The sequence below is a fragment of the Rhineura floridana genome, chromosome 1, assembly GCF_030035675.1.
Source record: "Rhineura floridana isolate rRhiFlo1 chromosome 1, rRhiFlo1.hap2, whole genome shotgun sequence".
NCBI classification, from domain to species: domain Eukaryota; kingdom Metazoa; phylum Chordata; class Lepidosauria; order Squamata; family Rhineuridae; genus Rhineura; species Rhineura floridana.
Genome location: NC_084480.1, coordinates 76,979,164 through 77,000,450, shown reverse-complemented (window position 1 = coordinate 77,000,450; position 21,287 = coordinate 76,979,164). Strand labels below are relative to the sequence as shown.

General features: G+C 43.7%; 1 protein-coding gene across 3 annotated transcripts in view; it reads left to right on the top strand.

The window, feature by feature from the left end:
• Nucleotides 1-19,078: 19,078 nt before the first annotated feature.
• Nucleotides 19,079-21,287, top strand: part of SEMA6A (semaphorin 6A) — a 221,121-nt gene continuing 218,912 nt past the window's right edge. For 2 of the 3 annotated variants that reach the window (XM_061624534.1, XM_061624543.1), the window contains exon 1: nucleotides 19,080-19,789. The gene's annotated coding sequence lies outside the window, so the exon portion shown is untranslated. Of the gene's footprint in view, nucleotides 19,790-21,287 lie in introns of all 3 variants that reach the window. The other variant, XM_061624586.1, reaches the window with a different exon arrangement.

The following is a 21,287-nucleotide window of genomic DNA, read 5'->3' as shown; positions in this document are numbered from 1 at the left end:
TTCAGGGAGCCTCAGAGCAACCTTTTGGAGTTACTATAACTATAACTATTACAGAAGAAGAACCAACACTGTTGTTATCTTGCCTAAGATCCCTCCGTCATCATTAAAGTCAACATTTGGACCTAAGGACCAAACCAGCCAATATGTTAGTTCCATATCTGTGCCCTTAAATGCACAAGATTATGTGTGTGGGGAGAGAGCTGGAATGGGACCCTAACGTGAGGGGTTGCTTCTCATTATGGTCCTGATTTAGCTTGAGGGCCCCATGCTGGGGGGGGATCCTCCTATTGGCTTCGGTCGGAGTTTTTTCTCACTAGGAATCAGGATGGTGCAAGATTATATTATAGCACAAATTATATCTGCACCTCACCATTCATACAAATGACCACCACTACATGTTTTAGAAGCTCAGACAGACTTGCTGGCATAGCAGAAAAGGAAAACAGAAAAGATGGACAATCCAATATGCATCTACTCAGAAGAAAGTCACACTGAGTTCAGTGGGACTCAGTGACATTGCTTGGTACTTAAAAGTTTTAGGACAGGGAGTCAGACCTGGACATGAAAAATCTCAATAGGGAATATATCCAGATCTACTTGTGTGTCCATAAATACATACATATGAACCTACACCTTACATGCATATTCACTGAACATGTTTGTTTGGGGGATCTTTACAGGGTGGGAACAACTGGACACTACATCAGTTATTGCAATGGAAACAATTGCTTTGAAAATACCAGTATTAACTTGCCTGGTTACGGTAATTAGCAAGAACCATGCAATTTATTTATACACAATGATTTACATTAAGTGATTTATTTACATAAAATGGCAGGCAGTGAGTAAAATAGTTTTCTGGCTTTAAACAGCCACCAGTACAGAAATATAAATTAGTATTACAACTTCCGCAGACTTCCAAAGCCAACATTGCCTGAACTATAAGCTTAAATGGAGTTCCTATTGCAGAGATAGAGAGAGGCAGACTGGCATAGAGAAAATGCCTTATATGGGGTAAAGGTGGGCATTAGGGAAACCAGGTGAAATGCAGCAGAGATTGAAATGCCCGAGAGGGCAAAGCTTGAATGCAAAATGCCTGGGTTTGTACTAATGCACAGATTCAGAGACAGCTATAGTAGGGAAATAAGAAAAGTAGAGCTAAAAAGATGGATCAAGACAATTAGTAACTTGCCGCAAGGAGGGAGGAGTAAAAAGAAGCAGCTTCTTTAGCTTCATCATGATCTGTGGGTTCGCAGCTGAATCCAGGGGTCCTGGCAGCAATTCAAAAAGCAGGTGGTCAGTCTGCTCAAATGCAAAGAGGCAACTAGTAAAATGACACTCTTTCACTAAATCAGGCTCAGTCAAGGATGAGATGGCCAATAAAGCTGCCGTCAAGCCAAGACCATCTCTCACCCTGCATTCAAGATTAATTCCAATATAGTTCCAAAAACAGAAAAAACTTCCTTTTGGGAAAAACAACCACCAGGATGGTGATGCAGGGAGATGGGGAGAAGAGGTAAGGGTAAAATCTAGCAAAGCTGAAGAAGTCTGGCTCATGTAGGCATCCACAGGGTTGGAGCAAGTTTGAAGAAGAATGATGTACAGAAATTCAATGAGTGCAAAATCCAAAGGAATGAGCAAAATGAGAACTGGGGAAGTGTGTGTTCAAATATAGGAAAGAAGTTTATTGGGCTGGACAGAAGGGACACATATAATAAGCTGTCAGTGTGCATTATAATACAATATGCTTGCTAGAGAGTGTCAGGGAAATCACAAGGGGTCTCTGCTCAATCAGAAGTCACAGCCAGATAACTGAGGTGCCCCTCGTGGGGAAATATGATGTTTTCCAGGACATGTGTATTTAGATTCAATACAATGACCATGAGAAGATGGTTTTTGTACCTACATGATCCAGATGCTCCTTATGCACATCTGTTATTGTAGGGAAATGCCCATTCTCCTAAAGACACCCCTAGCAATGGCCCTTTCTGACAAACAGGCACTCCTATACCAATTCTGAGATTCTCATTAGGTCCACTGCCACCTTCACTCTTGATGCCCAGGTGGTGGGGAGAGAACTGTAGATAAAGGCAGGGCTTAAGCAATGGTCAGATGGCTTATCGAGGCTGATCAGACTACCTTGGGACTTTTGTGGGTTCTACCAGGTCCTCTGTTGTACTGGGGTTCTCCATGAGGTCTCATGAATCTTCATCAGAGGAAGTATCCCTGAAGCAGGATCCTGACACTAGATAATTTCTTCAATTAATTTGCATCCCAACCCAGATGAACCCAAATCAGCTTCTTTACACTTACTCCTAATTAATTTCCCAACTGATCCTGCCCCAAATCAATTAAATTCCCCTTCAGTGTCACTGGTTGTCTCTAAGTAAGTATTCCTAAATGACTAAGATGCATCCAAACTCAGAGGAAGGCAATGGTAAACCACCTTTGAATATCGCTTACCACGAAAACCCTATGAACAGAGTATCCAAAATGCAACACGAGATAGTGCTGGAAGATGAGACCCCCAGGTGGGAAGACACTCATCAAGCTACTGGGGAAGAACAAAAGACAAGTACAAGTAGAGCTCTGACTAAGGACACAGCTGAGCCAAAGCTGAAAGGAAGCCCAGAGGCTGATGCGCACAGATGGGAATGGAGAGTCCAGAGTTGTACAATGCACACAATAGGATCATGGAATGTGAGAAGCATGAACCAGGGAAAGATAGAAATTGTCAAGAAAGAAATGGAACGTATTGGCTTGAGTGAACTAAAATGGACGGGAATGGGACATTTCCAATCAGGCAACTACAAAATATTTTATGCAGGAAATGAGAAATTAAGAAGAAATGGGGTTGGTTTAATAGTAAGAAGTGATGTAGCAAAAATAATTAAGAGCTATAACACAAGATCTGAGCGAGTTATATCACTGAGGTTTAACAGTAAACCTATTAACATAACCATCATCCAAGTCTACACTCCAACGGCAAATGCAGAAGAAGAGGAATTGGAGAGATGTTATGCAGAAGTACAGGAAGAAATTGATCACACACCAAAACAAGATGTGCTGATAATCATGGAGGACTGGAATGCAAAAGTAGGGAAGAGAGAAGAACGAGGAACTGTGGGAAAATAGGGCTTAGGAGAGAGAAATGAAGCAGGAGAAAGACTTATTGAATTCTGTGAAACCAATAATTTGTTTCTTGCAAACACATTTTTTGAGGAACCAAAAAGATGTGGACATCATCAAATGGTCAATATAGGAATCAAATTGATTATATAATTGGTGGCAGAAGATGGAGAAGTTCCATACTTTCTGCGAAAACAAGACCAGGAGCAGACTGTGGTACAGATCATGAACTGGTCATATCGAAAATCAGAATAAAGCTAAAGAAGAACAACAAAGCAATCATAACGCCAAAATACACTTTCAATAACATCCCAGAAGAATATAAAGATCAAATAAGGAACAGATTTGAGGCTTTAAACTTAGTTGACAGAGAACCAGAAGAACTATGGAATGAAGTCAGAGACATTATCAGGGAAGAATGCAAGAATGTAAAAAACAATACCTCTCGTTAAAAAGAGAGAAGGACCTCAGTGGATGACTGAAGAAACTCTTAAAATGGTTAAAGAGAGAAGGAAAGCAAAAGCAAAAGGAGATAGAAACATGGTTAGAACCTAAATGCAACAATACAGCGACTAGTACATAGGGACAAAGAGAACTATTACAATAGTTATTGTATAGAAATAGAAAAGGACAACAAAAAGGGAAGAACAAGAGCCCTATTCCAAAAGATTATAGATATCAAAGGGAAATTTAAATCAATCAAGAGTAGGGATCAACAGGGGAACACACTGACTGACTGAGATGAAATAAAAGGAAGATGAAAGTAATACACTGAAGAACTTTATAAAAGAGATGCAAGGATGACAGATTCATTCATGGAAGAACCATATGATGAAGAACCAGAAATTTTAGAATGTGAGGTGAAAGCTGCTCTTGAAATACTTGGAAGAAACAAATCACCAGGAACGGATGCCATACCAATAGAGTTGCTACAAGCTACTGAGACTGAATCTGTTCAAATTTTGACAAAAATTTGTAAAGAAATATGGAAAACTAAACAATGGCCCACAGCCTTGAAGCATTCAATATACATCCCAATTCCAAAGAAAGGGGATCTCAGAGAATGCAGTAATTATCGAACTATTGCCTTAATATCCCATGCAAGTAAAGTAATGCTCAAGATTCTACAACAAAGGCTCTTATCATATATGGAGTGAGAAATCCAGACATCAAAGCTGGATTTAGAAAGGGAAGAGGTATATGTTGGATAATGGAATGGAGCAAGGAATTTCAGAAGGAAATCACCCTGTGCTTTATAGATTACAGCAAAGCCTTTGATTGTGTACATCATGAAAAACTATGGAATGCTTTAAAAGAAATGGGGGTGCCACAGCATCTGATTGTCCTGATGTGCAACCTATACTCTGGACGAGAGGCTACTGTAAGGACAGAATATGGAGAAACCAATTGGTTTCTCATTGGAAAGGGTGTGAGACAGGGGTGTATTTTATCACCCTACTTGTTTAATCTATATGCAGAACATATCATACGGAAAGTGGGATTGGACCAAGATGAAGGAGGTGTGAAAATTGGATGGAGAAATATCAATAATTTAAGATATGCAGGTGATACCATACTACTAGCAGAAACCAGTAATGATTTGAAATGAATGCTGATGAAAGTTAAAGAGGAAAGCACAAAAGCAGGACTACAGCTGAACATCAAGAAGACTAAAGTAATGACAACAGAGTATTTATGTAACTTTAAAGTTGACAATGAGGACATTGAACTTGTCAAGGATTATCAATACCTTGGCACAGTTGTTAACCAAAAGGGAGACAATAGTCAAGAAATCAGAAGAAGGCTAGGACTGAGGATGGCAGCTATGAGAGAACTAGAAAAAGTCCTCAAATGCAAAGATGTATCACTGAACACTAAAGTCAGAATCATTCAGACCATGGTATTCCCATTGCTATGTATGGATGTGAAAGTTGGACAGTGAAACAAGCAGATAAGAGAAAAATCAACTCATCTGAAATGTGGTGTTGCAGGAGAGTTTTGTGCATATCATGGACTGCGAAAAAGACCAATGTTTGGGTGTTAGAACAAATTAAACCAGAACGATCACTAGAAGTTAAAATGATGAAACTGAGGTTATCACACTTTGGCCACATCATGAGAAGACATGATTCACTAGAAAAGACAACAATACTGGGAAAAACAGAAGGGAGTAGAAAAAGAAGAAGGCCAAACAAGAGATGGATTGACTCCATAAAGGAAGCCACAGACCTGAACTTACAAGATCTGAACAGGGTGGTTCACAGCAGATGCTATTGGAGGTTGCTGATTCATAGAGTCTCCATAAGTTGTGTTTGACCTGAAGGCACATAACAACAAATGACTTTATTTCTCCAAATTAATTTACTATCCAGGAACTCAAATAACCCCCTAATTCAATTGTTCCTGAATTCACTGCCCATCCAGATACACTTAGGATAGTTAGAAAAAGATTTTGGACCCATGCAAAACCCCTGACAGGGCTTTGTCCCGGGTAAGCAAACATAAGATTTTAGCCATAGTAAAATGAAAAGAGAGCTTAAATGTAAAGGAAAAGATGCCCAAAAAATTAGGCTGCAGATTGGTCCTTGGGAGCTGAAAATTTACATGCATTGGGATTAGGGTAAGGAAGATGAGTAGGGCTTAGGTTCAGTTGTGGATTGGAGCAGAATGGAAGCTTTTAATGGGAAAGCTGGAGAAGAAAAATGAATCCATACATGCAAGTTTGGAGAGCCAGAGATAAAAGGAAGGGATAGAAAATGGATGGGGAGCAGATTATAAAAGAACTTTAACAATATAACCTCACCAGCAATAATATTTTTTCAAGAAATAAGGAAATAGTTCTTTCAGTGTGTTTTTTCACCATCTTTTGAAATACTCCAAAAAGCTGGTCTATATTAAAGAGGACTCTATGTTTAAAAATATCCTATTGAACCTGATTTTACCAAGGTGAAAAAAGCAAAGGATAAATCACCCTTCCTAGATTTCCAATCCATGCTTGTAAAAAGTATGCTAAGGGCCCCAATCTTTAAAAATTTGTGCACTGTGCCCTAAGTTCAGTCTGCTACCTTTGGGGACTTACAGTTCCTGGTAAATCAAATTAATCTGTAGTCATCAGTGTTCTCTCCTCATTCTTCCAGCCATTCTTGATTTCATTCTCTTCCAATGCAGTCCAAACCCACAATCTGCTGGAAAGAGAGAGTTTGGAATGGGCAGATCTTGGGCTGTCCTGGCTGAGCCTTGGCTACACTGGTGTAACTCCCTCACCCTGGCTGAAACGGAAATACACCAGCATAAATCCCTCACCCTGGTTTAGGCAGCAGAATTTAAGCTGATGAGAAGAGCCAGTGTGATGTACTGGTTAGAGTGTTGGACTAGGACCTGAGAGACCAGAGTTTGAATCACCACACAGCCATGAAGCTCACTGGGTGACTTTGGGCCAGTCACTGCCTCCCAGCCTCAGAGGAAGGCAACCCCTTCTGAATACCACTTACCATGCATTGACGATTACTCATGGCAGAGTAAGATTGTCTTCCAATATAAGGTCTTTAACAGTGGGTCCGTAAATGACTGTGGAGGCCAATTCTGGATCCACACAGCCTCCCACAGTGAGGACATAGGTTTCCAGATGGAAAATGGTCACGATGAGGATTTGCTTGACGTGCCTTCCGCTTAGCTCGTTTGTCCCTTTCACCCTGTACTCGTGCTTCTTCAAAGTCCATAGCACCTTTGATAATGGCCGACCTCCAATCGGGACACTCATGGGCCAAAGCTTCCCAGTTCTCGATTCTCATGTTACATTTTTTTAGATTAGCTTTGAGAACATCTTTAAACCTCTTTTGCTGTCCACCGATATTCCGTTTTCCATCCTTAAGTTGGAAGTAAAGTAGCTGCTTTGGAAGACGGTGATCAGGCATTTGAACAACATGGCCGGTCCAGCAAAGTTGATGTTGGAGGATCATTGTTTCAACACTGGTGGTCTTTGCTTCTTCCAATACGCTAACATTAGTCCGCCTATCTTCCCAAGTAATTTGCAGAATTTTCCAGAGGCAGCATTGGTGGAATCTTTCAAAAAGTTGGGAGTGGCGTTTATATATGGTCCATGTTTCACAGGCGTACAGTAAGGTTGGTAGTACAATGGCTTTGTAAATAAGAATTTTGGTCTCCCTGCAAATATCCTGATCCTTGAACACTCTATGCTTCATTCGAGAGAATGCAGCACTCGCAAAGCTCAGACGATGCTGAATTTCAGCGTCGATGTCAGCTTTTACAGAGAGATGGCTGCCAAGATAGGAAAAGAGATCGACATTTTCCAGCATTGCACCATTAAGCTGGATTGATGGTGCTACAGAGGAATTGGTTTGCTGATGAAGCACTTTGGTTTTTTTGATGTTAAGTGAGAGGCCAAGCTTTTCATATGCTTCTGCAAAACATTTAAGATAGTTTGAAGATCTTCCTCTGAATGTGCGGAGACTACATTAACATCGGCATATTGAAGTTCTATGACAGAGGTTGTAATTACCTTACTTTTTGCTTTCAGCTTACTGAGATTAAAAAGCTTTCCATCTGTTCGATATGTGATTTCCACACCAGTGGGAAGTTTCCCCTCAACAAGGTGTAGAATCATGGTGATGAAAGTAGCAAATAAGGTCGGAGCAATGACACATCCCTGTATAACGCCTGATCCGACTTTGAATGGATCACTTTGAGAGCCATTGTTATCCAAAATTGTTGCCGTCATTTTGTCATGGAGGAGTCGCAAAATATTCACAAATTTATCAGGGCATCCAATTTTGAGAAGGATGGTCCAGAGAGCAGTTCGATTTACAGTATCAAAGGCCTTAGTCAGATCAATAAATGCCATATACAGAGGTCGGTTTTGCTCCCTGCATTTTTCTTGAAGCTGTCGTGCAGTGAAGATCATGTCCACTGTCCCCCTGGAAGGGCAGAAACTATTTTGTGATTCAGGGAGGATTTCTGAGATAGGTAGGAGGCGAGGATCCTTGCAAGGATTTTACCTGTGGTAGCTAGAAGAAAAATGCCTCGGTAGTTTCCACAATCTGTTCTATCACCCTTCTTGAAAAGAGTGATAATTATGGCATCCCTAAAGTCTTCCAGGATCTCATCCCTCATCCAGATTTTTTCGATGAGCTTATGAAGTTGTTGTGTAAGTTCAGACCCATCTTCTTTAAAGACTTCAGCAGGAATCCCATCAGGTCCACTAGCTTTGTTATTCTTCATTTGATTAATGGCTTTACTGACTTCCTCCAAATTAGGGGATACTGCAAGCTCATCTGTAATTTGTTGTTGCGGGAGAAGACCTCATCAGCCACAATAGAGTTATCATTAAGGTGGTCATGGTAATGCTCTTTCCAACACAGTGCAATAGACTCTTTGTCCTTTAGAAGTTTGGTACCATCTATTGAACGTAAGGGATTTGTACCATAATTTGTTGGTCCATAGATGGCCTTTGTGGCATTAAAAAAGCCCAGTGCATCATGAGCATCTGCAAAATGCTGGATTTCTTGAGCTTTCTTTATCCACCAGGTGTTCTTAAGTTCTCTAGTTCTTCTTTGGACCTCAGCCTTTGCACTGGCATAGATTTTTTTTTTCTTAGCGGCACAGTTAATGTCTTTTTGCCATATCTGGAAGGCTTTCCTTTTCTTGTCAATGATATGTTCAATCTCACTATCATTCTCATCAAACCAGTCCTCATGTTTCTTAGTTTGGTATCCAATAGTTTGTTCACATGCTGCAATAATGGAAGTCTTCAGTTTAATACAGTGTTACTCAATGTTTTCAGGGAGTTCCGTAGGTAGATGTTTCTTGAGAGTTGTTTGAAAGCAAGCTCGCTTATTAGGATCTTGAAGGGTGTGGATGTTCATTTTACGCCTTGGTTTTCTTCCTTGGAGCCTACGTTGAGGAACAATATTAATGTCCATAGTGGATTGAATTAATCGGTGATCTGTCCAGCAGTCATCGGCACTCATCATGGCCCTAGTGAGCAGTACATCACGACGATCTCTGGCACGGACAATTACGTAATCCAGGAGATGCCAGGTCTTCGACCGAGGGTGCTTCCATGATGTTTTAAATTTATCTTTCTGGTGAAAGAGTGTGTTTGTAATAACAACATTATGCTCTGCACATTTAGTCAGAAGTAGAATGACATTCAGGTTGCTATTGCCAACTCTTTCTTTCCCAATGGTTTCTGGCCATAAATCAAAATCACGTCCAACTCTTGCATTGAAATCATCCAGGAGGATAATTTTATCCTCCTTAGGTACCTCTGATAAGATGGTGTCCAGCTGGGTGTAAAAAATTTCCTTGATGTCTTCATCAGCATCTAATGTTGGTGCATAAGCACTTAGAATAGTTGCCTGCAGCTTTTTGGCGAGTTTTAATTGGAGAGTTGAGAGTTGTTCATTAATGCCAGTAGAAACTTCTGACAAGAGCTTCACAAGATCATTTTTAATAGCAAAGCCTACTCCATGTATTCATCGTTCTTGTTCAGGCAGTCCTTTCCATAAGAAGGTGTAACCTCCTTTTTCTTCCTTCAATTGACCCTCTCCTGCTCTTCAAGTTTCTTGGAGTGCTGCTATGTCGATATTAAAATGTCTCACCTCCCTCACAATGATGGCAGTCCTGCATTCAGGACGTTCACTATCTGTATTGTCCAGCAATCTCTGTATATTCCACGTTCCAAAGTTCATTTGTCTCCAGTCAGGGAGAGAGATGCGGCAGACTATGTTTAGGGCACCTTTTCTAGCCCCCTCCCCATACGGGGTGAGCAGAGTGGATCCTGAATAGGACTGCTCAGTTGTGGATATAGCTGATGAACTACTCAACTGCCTTGGTCCTTGAGCCAGGGTGACTGAGTCTGTATCCACCGCCCATGTGCTGGTCCATGACTAGGGGCTTCCGGATTTCACAGTCCTGCCCCCATTGCCATTCGCCAATCGCCATGGGACTTTTGTTTTGTTTTGTTTTAGTTGGAAGACACCTGTGTGTGAATTTGTTTTATATGGGGAGATCGGTGCAAGACCATCAACACACAATCTTGACAAAAAAAGGCTTTGATCCAATGGCATGGATACCATGACAATCATTTGCCAAGGGGAGGCAGTTTTCAGAATTCATGGCAAAAGGTGACAGAGCAGAGTATTTAAAGGAGTATTGATGCATCTGACAAGTGCACAAAACATCCAGTGCTGGCCAAAAGGTAAGAGCTATGAACTTTAGAAACAATGAGGAGACAAGGAATTAAGAGATGAGGGTCAAAATAAACATCCCCAAGCTGACTGCAGTTTGATTCAAGACTTCATAGCCTGAGCACATTTTTACTGTTGTGATCAACAGTAGACCATCATTGTTTAAGCAGCTAAAGAGGAAACAGATATAAGAGGTATGCTAAATTTTTGCATTGCATCCCCCAAAAAGTGGAATGTGGAAAACTGCACAAACTAAAAGTATTTAAAGCCATTTCTTCCCTCAACATTTTTCCCCCATGTAAGCACTCTTACTAAATGCATTCATCCTCAACAATTACCCTTTTTGGAAACTTCTGTTTAAAATTTCCGATCAAAAGTAATATAAACAGCATATGCATTCTCAGTTCCTTTGGTTGGAAAATTACACTGAGTACATATTGAGTTTAAAGTGTCTTGAGGAGAAAATATTTGCTTGATCCAAGAAGAAAGCTTTTCCTTGTAATCTAACATGCTAGGAAGTGAATGAATTCATGTGTAGTTTAGATTGGGAAATCAAAGCAACTCCAAATTCTAGCAGTCCTTTCATTATCTAAAAGTAAAAGGCAAACAAACAGCACCATGTAATTATTTTAATTTTAATGCCATGTTTCGTGTAGCCACACAGTAAATCTTCTGAATGTATTCAATCTTTTCACTTATCTGGATTTGAAAATATAAATCATCTTAAGGCAATTGTACTTGTGAATGAATCCACTGGAAAATAGGTGCTTTCCAAGTCAAAATGAATTAAGGGCTTGGAACACAGGTCAGCTGAGAATGGCAAGATGTGAAATGCTATTTGTTACATGAGGAAATGGATCCTTTGCCCATATTACACATCTGAAGGCATCAGGAAAATGAAGAATACTATTTTTTTTAAAGTCACAAATCTAAAGAGCTTTTCTTTCTTTTTAAAAAGGTACTGGGATTTATATCATCTTATTCTGTCCTGGTATCTTTTTCAGTTTCAATGAAAATTTCATATCAAAAGTGAATAGAGCCAAAAGGAATAAAGCTAAGGATTTAACGAAGTACAGTAGAATGATTGTTGAATACAATGGACAACACAGTGCTGAGGAGCTATTCATGGGACAGTGTTACAGTGAGCGCACTGTTTGGAAACACTTGCACATTAGTGCAAGCAGAACAGGAGGGAGATGGTCCTCTTTTGTCCCGTATGAATTCAGGTTATAGTTGAGCTCCTTCCCAGGACTTTAGAGGTTATGTTTTCTATCCCAATTTAAAATCACTGGGAAGTCTCCATGTGTTGCTCTGAAATGAGGTTCTTTCACTGTCATTTGAATTGCTCCATCATTGCCAGCAATACTTTGTTTCAAAGCTGGAGGCACCAAGTGACTAATGGGATCCAGCACAGCCGTGTTTCTGAGTTTCTGCTCCCAAATGCCTACAGCTTAATGAGGTAACAGACATAGGACCCAAGCACATGCATGTTTACTGAGAGGTAAGTCCCACTTTGTTCAATGGGGTTTACAAGACCCAGATAAGCATGCATAGGATTTGACTCCAAGGCTACAATCCCAAACACACGTAAGCTGCAATCCTATACATACCTGCCCAGGGGGTTAGTCCCTTTGAACTTAGTGGAGCTTACTTCTAAGTAAACATGCTTAGAATTGCACTGCACAGCTGCAATCCTATCACACTTATTGGTCCATTGCACAAAGTGCAATTAACTTCCAAGTAAACATGAATAATGGTTGTTTGCTACCTTATTAAATATTAAAAACAACTTAAACTTAGGGCACAACTGAACTCGCATTTACAGTAGGCTGAGGGGAGCTGGATGTGGCAGATCTCCAGCTGAGCTGGTTGGGTCCCGGCTCAGCCAGGCTATGCTGGCATAAGTCTCTCAGCCCGGCTCAGCCAGGGCTCAGCTGGGCCAGCCTGGCTCAACTGGGACCCAGGCAGCTCAGCCAAGACAGGTGCAAGTAGAGCCAGCATAAGCCAGTGTAAGGCCCAAAAAAGGTGCATGTTGGGGGAGGGCCAAGGTGAAGGGACTTAGGCCACATCCAATCATGTTCAGAGCACTCCTGCAGGTCCCAATCCAAGCAAATGTTACGCCAGGAAAAAGGTCAGTCAAAGAAAATAATTGCAATAGAAGTCAATGGAGAGGGCTTACTCTGTGGTAGGAGCATTTGGGAGAGCAGGCTTTTAATTTCTGGACTCTGTGCACAGCTCCTAGCTGAGCTGGCATTCAGCCAACCCAGAGGCTCCTGAATAGCAATTGGATGCAGTGGAACTTTATGCAGGCTTCTCTTGCTCCAGCACAACTTATGCCACCTTCCCCTGAGTTGGATTGCTCTGATGGATACACTTTAATAAAGCAGAATAGATACAGTTATCAAAATACCAACTGTAAACATTGCATCTGGTATTTTCTTATGACACAAAAACAACATAATTGCAACACTACTTGTAAAATGTTTTGTAACAATGTTTTGTGACATGTCCTGATGCTTGCCCTTTCTCCTTCTTTTACATTGTATTTGTGTAACCAGTGGTACACCTCATGCTAACATTAAAGTTGATGTTGTTGAAGCAAATCTTATGACTGAGTTGTAATACATGTAGATTCACTGAGGTTTGAAAAGGGCAAGTTAAACCCATGGTTTGCATCAGCAGATAGATTTATTAGTCTCAGAAACCAGAGAGTAGATCCAAATCAGAAAAAGAGAAAGTCAAATATAATTCTGTATTCATTACTTTGGCAGTTAGCACTATTGCCCAGTAAGGAGACCATAGATCCAAGACAGTGGATTTCCCCATGTGAAATATAGCAAAATTTCATGTAATTATTGAGATCCAGATCGGGATGGCTTAAAATGATAACTGCCTGAATGGGAGGGCAGCTGTATTAGGAAAATCCTGAGCAAGCTACTTAATGAAGAGAGTAAAAACAAAGGGTGTGTGTGTCTTGAAATTACAAATACATGCGTCTGTCTCTGTCTGTGCACTTATGCATGCGAGTGCATGTGTATGTGTGGTACTAGTACAAAATGTTGCAGTTTCAAGTGCTTCCATTTAGGATTTCAGCCAGTCAGCTACTCCTTTTTCCAGGATACTCCATTCCACCTGTTATCACCCCTAGCTTTCTGTTACCCCCCCAAGAGTTAATCAGCATTCTGTGCCCACTGAGTGTGCTAACAGTGGTTCCATCAGGACAGTATTTTGGAGTTCCACTGTGCATGAGGATCCCAAATGTAACAGGGCTGACTGTCCAAATGTTGAAGTATTTTTGAGTATCTAAGCTTTTTAATGTTGTATGATTTATATATGATGCTTTATGTTTAATAATGGTGTAAAATTAATAAAGATTGATTAAAAATGCTGAAGTAGGTGAAATAATTTATATTATTATCCAGAGACGGCAATCCATTATCTAACATTTCCTAATTGCATCACTGCATGCTCACTTCTCATTGGGCAGTTTTGGGGGAATCCCGCCCCCCCCAGCAAAGATTTTTTTGTACTTCTGCAAACTTTTGGAGTTTCCCACACCTGCTGCTGTCTCCTTCTAGTGCATGGATGGTACCATTTGGGCTACATTAGGATCCACGCTCAGAGAATGAGTTTGCCAATGCTTCATATGATTTATTTATTCAGGTGTCTCTAAAAATAAAGGCCTCTCCCTTTCCCCTCATATGGAGCTCAATGTGTGATGAAGTACTTCAGTAACTGCTTCATTTCTTGCTCAGTTCTCAACACACATTTGTTACATGACACAGTGGCCAAAAGGGGGTTGACGAATTGTACTGTTACAGTAGACCTCTTCGGCTGTTCTTAATGCATGACAGGTAAACACATGAAAGGAGCCTTGGGGACAAGCATGTCAGCTCGCCCACCATAGCTGTTCTGGTCACTCTCTGACTCATGAAGGGCAACTTCCTGTAGCAGGGAGCCTCTGTACTCATGGAGAGCCTCCATAAGGACAGAATGCTCCACACTTCAGCCAGTTGTCCTCTACAAGTTGATGGTGGGATGGGAACAGGGGTGTGGAGCTAATGTGCTCATTGCTGTGTCCAGGGCCACCAAGAGATGGGTGTGATGCCCCTGTAAATGTACAGTAATTATGGTGTCAGTTTTGTAGCATAAATGTGGTAAGCAGAGTGAGTGAGAGGGGGTTGGAATGTTGAGGAATGCTAAGTTGTGATTGGCGGAGCCTCTGGGTGATTGAAGGTATAAATGAGAGAATGACAGTTGGTCAGTTGGTTGTTGGTTCTGGGTTTTGGAGGGGTGGATTTGTGTTTAGGCAGGTAGTGATGCAGGTTTTAGGACTAAGAGACATAAAGAGAAAACTATTATATGTAACCTCACGCATGTTGACTGAACTTAAAGTAATCTTGTTCCTTATTAAATAAATAGTTTTGGTTTAACATCATACTTGATCCTTGGCTGGGATATTACAGACCAGAAGGGTGGGCAGAACAAATACCAAAGTTGGGAACAGTATCAATGGTGGCAGTGGTGAAGGGATAGTGTAACAGCAGCAGATATCCAAAGCAACCCAGGGCTGTAATCTTTAAAGGCAGAAAGATACAGGAGGGTTGTGACCTTTAAGTGCACCCAGACACTGTGTAGCAATCTGTGGAGAAGACTAAGGCACAGTCTCATGGCAGTATTGTGTTACAGAGTGTCAGGTGCTTAGTAGTGGGATCATGAGAGACCTGAGCTGGGGGCCAGTGGGAGAGATCCATTACGGGACCAGACCCAGAGTAGGGGTCTGACAATAAGCACTGGGGGTACCGATGTACATGTGAGCTCCTCCCACCCCTGTGATTTCTATGTGATGAGCCAGTCTGGCTGTTCCTGCTTTTCAGTGTTTTTAGCCTATGAGTGCTGTGGCTCTCCCTCATCTGTTATTGTACACACTTTAAGAGCACCTGAAGTGGGCTAGCACCTTGGACTTTTTTGAAAATCAAAATAGCATCCCCACCTACTCTTGCTGATTTGTTTTGTTTTTAATGACACACACAGATCGAGAATGGAGAGGCAGGAAGAAAGTATCCCTCTGATATTCGGCTGCTCATCAAAGCAACTGTTTCATGCTGCTTCATGTTGAAGCTTGCAAATGTGGGTTGACTTGTGGTCTAGTTATCTGAGCAATCATATGAAATTTCAACATGAAACGAGTGCAGGGTAGTGGTGTTGGATTATTACTGGGGAGAACCAGGTCCAAATCCCCACTCATCCCATGAAGCTCACTGGTGGATCCTAGGCCTCTCTCTCCTAACCGAAGTAACATAAGGATAAGGGTGGTGGTGGGAGCAGGCCTGGTGCCAGCAGGTTGGGCAATGGCCCAAGGGCCTAGGAGTGCCCCTTTCCAGCGCCAGGCCTGGTTACCCTCTCCTGCCACCTGTCTGTGTTGCTGTCAGCAGTGCCGCTACCACCATTACCACTAACTCCTCCTCCTCAGTGCTCGCCCATCCCTTCATTGGATTCAGACTCTGGCTGTTCCAATGTGAGCCCTTCCATAGCCAGAAGCAGGTTGGGTCCTACCCTCTCAGAAACAGCCTCCACAGCATGGGAAACTTCACCTCACAGACATCACCATGGCTATGATGTTCATGAGGCAAAGTTTCCCACATCGTGAAAGCCCAGTGTGCTTCTGGAGGAAGTGGCAGAGCACCTGGAGCCTCCAGCTGCTGAAGGGATGGGCGAGGCGCTGAGAAGGAGGTGGCAACAGTGCTGGTGGGCCACATTCGCAACAAAGATGGGCAGCATGAGATGTCCAGGCCCAGCAGTGGGAATGGTGAGAAGCCTACTGTGCCCGAGGGCCCGCACAAACCTGGAACCACCCTTGAGTGGGAGAACCCTCTCTGCTACCTTGAGATCCTTGGTGAGAAAGTGGAATATATATGTAAAAAATAAATGTGCTGACTCAGTACTGTTCTAGTTGTGTGAATACATCCTGACTCATAGAATCATAGTGTTAGGACAGTGGAGGTCATCTAGTCCAACCTACTTTTCAATGCAAAATGTGTAATGCAGGAAGCAACTACTACACATCCCTGACAGATGACCTTAACAGACAATACTTAAATACTTTCAGATCTTATTAGTCAACCAAACTCAGGAGCTCAAATCTTGTCAGCCAATCAAACACCCAAAATATTAGGGCTTGGCAAGTATAATTTACATACTGTCAGTACATGAATGCTTTCTGGTTTTTTAAAAAACAAAACATTATGAAATGAGTTAAAAACTGGTTGTCATTGTTTTGCCCTTGAAAGTCCCTTCTCTTCAACTCCATGGATCTGTGAAACAAGAAGAGGAAAGTTATTAATAAGAAAGCAAAAATAAGGGAAGAGAAGAAAACAGCATCTAACTTTTAAAAAGCCAATGTGTCTAACGTTCAAATATAGCCACAGAGCAAACAAGACAGCTTAATTGTTTGCTTCTCTAAGGGAAGGAGCTAAACCCGGAATTAATTTGGCTCAGCTTGTGAAGCAATCCGTTTGCTCTGCTTAATTCTGGCAATTAAAGAAGTTTTCTCAGACACAATTAACATGTAAATCAGCCGCGGAGTAAGGGGGGCGCGAGGAGAATACAGGGAAGGAAGTCTGAAAGGCAAGGTGGTTCTTTTCTCTTGCGCCGCCTCTCCTTGGCCGCTGGGAGCGCTGGTGAGCCTAGTTATCTAAGTAGCAGCATTAGGATTAGCGGCAGCCAGTCGGTTTCCCAGGCGGGAGGGGGCTGGGAAGCAGGAGGATTAATTTATTAGCGCTGCTACTGCTCTTCACTGGGCTGATTGGCTCCGAGACAGGGACGGATTAACCCAGCCAGTAGCTCTCAGGCTGGGAATTGCAGAAAGCGGGGCGGAGGGAGAAAGGAAGGCAAGCTGATGGGAAGGACCAGACGGATGTGCCAAAGACCCCCAAAGGAGCACTGCAACGTGCTGTCCGCTGCGGGGGGCGTTAGATTAGCATTCTCCATGCACACAGCAATAGCAGTGCATTTATTTCTGCCAGAAGTCCTGGAAACTCGACCAAAGCGGCTGGGTGTATGTTGCATACGAGTGCATGCGTCCAAAGGACAGTGCTAGTCTCCGCTCTCACTAGTCAGAGGCTGAGAACTTGCTAAACGGCGGACTTTGCTCCGGTACTTGGGGGGGGTGTTCTCACCGCCGCCCGATTCCCTGACGGGCCCGATCCTACTTGTAAAAAGAACGCTTGTGTACTTCTTGCAATTCCTTTCAAGTCAAGAGAGTGGGCCTGCGGAGGGACATCGCACTTTTCGCAAGTTTGCTCAATTTTCGCTCTGTTTCTTTTTTTAAAGCGTCACTGGCGTAGCGGCCCCTTCTGGCAGAAGAAGCGAACAGCAACAGACGGATTTCAAACTATAACTACTCTTCTCCCTTGGCGATAGACCCATCGTTGTTACGTACAAGGGAAATATTGTGCACGCTGCGTGGTAATCGCTACTCAGGTGGCGTGTATGCGCATAAGGATCGCTCTGACTGGCATTTCGGCTGCTGTTATTAGGGATCTTTGAGCAGCTCCGGCTGTGCTTCTGTCACCCAGTAACTCTCTTCGCTTTCATACACAAAACACATGGCCCTGCCTGTCTTTCCCCCCTTGCTTTATTAATTTCTTCCCCACTCTTTATCAGCACTGCAAAAAGGAGTCCACTTTATACATTCCTTCTTTGTTTCCCTCAGCAAACTATTTTTGCAGACACGAAATATTTGATTCTGCTCTTCAGCCATAATTATGGGCTGAATCGGTGCCCACTGGAAGTTTGATCCGGATAATAAAATAATAAAAACCAGAGAAACTTCCAAGCGGCAACTAAGGATCTTGTGGCACCTTGAGGATTAACACATTTATTATGGCATACATTTTCGTGGACTACAGTCCTTTTGACCGTTGTTCATGAAAGCTTATGAGAAAATAAATTAATAGAACGTTGAGGTATATCCCGAAGTATTGGTTTTTAAAAACATTACCTCCCACACATTCTTTTTCATGTTGGAAACGCTAAAATGTCCTTATTGTGGGTAAGTCCAAAATGGTCAGTCAAAATATTTGGACAATTATGCCAGACATAGGTCCTTTTGGCGTGAAGTCCTGCACACCCTTCTTGGTAAGACAGCTGTTGCTGTCACTTAGATACTAATATGCGTGTGTGCAGGATTCTTGTAGTAGATTGCAATCCTTTTTAAACCTCCTGTTAGACTTGTTAAAAAAAATCTACATTGTGAGCAGTTTCTTTTGCACGGGCCCCTTTCCACTTAACTTGCTCTTTCGCTGGTATTTGTTGCAGTGGAAATCTCAGCCTCGGTATAGTCACTTAACGAAGAAGGATTTAATACATCCCTTTAAAGTTTAAACATTTCAATTTTTAAAAAATCGATGGACAAATCCTTTCTTGTAGCACGTGTCTTGGAGAATTTCTTAGCAGGCTTTCTTCTTCTTAAACAAATCTTTTTATGTAATGAGGCAGAAACTTTCTCCATGTTCTTCTGTTTTTTCCCCAGAATCCCCATCAGTTACATGGAGTGTAGCGTATACACAGAAGAGTGTGGAATAAAGGAGGGTTACCAATTTCTCACTTTCTGGATGGTGTGTGTACGTGCGTTTGTGTGAGCCAATTCCGTTGGAGATTTGCCAGTAGCGCACCTCACACATACCCTCCCACCCACACCCACCCACACTCATTCATGCGCTGAAGAACTGGGCGAAGAGGTAGAAATAATTAACGGGGCAGTCCGTTTCCAGAGAATCCAGCCCGGGATTTGACTCCACCTCCAGCCAAGCTGCTTTCCAGTGACAGAAGAGTTGGGACGGAGACTAGCAGTGGAAAGAGAGGCAGGGCACGGGGAGATCGAGAGAGAAAGGCTGCTCCGAAGTCTTCCCCAAACACACACTTCAATGACCAGGCGAGCTTGGGCAAAGCGCGCTTTCCTGCCGGGCACAAGCAGCGCTGCCTGCCTTGGAGGAGTTTTCCCGAAGCTGGCCTCGCCAGCCAGGAGCACTTTTTTTGGAGGGGCAGGATAAGACCCTGAAAGGACTTCTTCTCTCCCAAGATCCATCTGAAGGGGACTTACTGGAGTGGAAATCCGAGTGGCATTTGGAAGAGGAGTAATCGAAGCTCTTTTATTTCCCCCTCCCCACACCCACCCTTTCCCCCCTCCCCTCTCCATGGAGATGAACACATTGCGTTTGTGTTCCCGAAAGTCGAAATATTAAATCTCACCTACCCACCCACCCCACGCGCGCACACACACACGCACACCCCGCTCCCCCTAAGAAGCACACATGTAATAATGACAAAGGATTGCAAAGGCGAGAGTGGATCGAGTTTCGCTGAGCGATCCCCTTAAATGGATTACTAAATGGGACACTCCATCAGCTAGTCCTGTCCTCTTAAGCTTCCCAGATACATGCACCGACGAGGTAAGTGAACTCCTCCCCCCCCCGCACTGCGCTGGTTCTCTGCGCTTCGAGCATTGTTTGGGGCTGCGTTTGGAAGCGGGGGAAGGTTGCAGCGCGAGGAGCTTTGCAAGGTCCTGCAGGACAGCAGGACGGGGCGTGATGATGATGATGGTGATGAAGCGGCGCACGGAGGAGAGCTTTATGTGGGCGCCACTTTCTCCCTCCCGGTCCGCGTGTGTGCGCGCCGTTCGGTTTTCTGGGCAGGGAGCGTTGATGATTTTCTTGTTCTGGTCTTATTTGCACGGACTGGCACACTGGGTGCGTTTGTTTTGTTGATAACGCGCCGTGATCTCTGCTTCTCTCTCTCCCCGGATCCCCGCCCCGGATCTCTCCTGTTTTTTGCGGCTTGGGGCGACTTTGCCCCTCTGCCGGAGGGGCGGTTGTTCGGTTGAAGCTGCCGCACGCACACACAAAAGCGGCTCCGTTGAGGGGAGCGTAACCGACCGGTTCCAAACCCGGCTTTCCCCGTCCCTCCAGCTGAGGCTTCCTTGGGGGGCGAGGATGGGCGTGGAGTCTTTGTTTCAGAGACAATGTGATGGCAGAGAAGAAGCGGGGAAGAATTGGGGCAGGTTAATTCGGTGGCTAGTGGGATCCACGGCTGGAGAGGGACGGCGACGGCTCTTCTTTTGAAGGAGGGGAACTTGGGGCTGAGGGAGAGTCGCCCCAGAACCTTCCTTCCCCAACCCTGGCCAACGCCTCTCTGCCGCCTGCCGCGCTCTGCCTCATGCCCACCCTGGTCCCTGGGGTGGTGGTAGCGTGTGTATTGGCGCTGCTGCCGCCGCCGCCCGTCTCTGGCTTTGTTTGCAAGATTGGGGACTGGGGCTGACGCACGCTGGAGGGTGCTCCTCTTCCCCTAGGTTGCACCCCTTACTGAGGGGAGGGTGTTTGGGGAGGGGCTGCAGGTCTATTTCTCTCAGGAGAAGTGATGACCTAAACTGGAGTAAAGGGGGACGCGGGGCATTTGGTGCGTGTCCGTATTGAATGGGTAGAGACCGAATGACTTGGTTCTTCGGAGCCTCATCGGAGCCTGTCAGCTCTCGCGTATGGCAAGGTTGCCGCTGCCTCCGCCTCGGTTCTTGCCTTCGCTTGGGTACTGTCGCTGAGGGGGAAAGAGAGAGCAGGAGAGGCAGGCGCACGGGCTACCGCCACCCTTCACGCCTTTAAGATCCTCCTGCAGCCTCCGCTGAAGGGAGGAGTTAATTGGGCTGATCCCCCTCCTGGCTCCTTCCCTTTCTTAAGGCAGTTTGTGCGTCTCTGTGTGCTGACCTCCCCCCCCCCTTTATGGTTTCCCATTGACCAAAAAGCACGGGAGAAAACTAGCCCGGAGGGGGGGGGGTCGGTCGGAGAGGATCAATATGGTTCATGGGACGACATAACACCTTTTGACAATTACAAGGACAATTCAGGAGGTGTGGCTGCAGGTTACAGCTCCCCCCCCCTTGGGCAAAGTATGGAAACA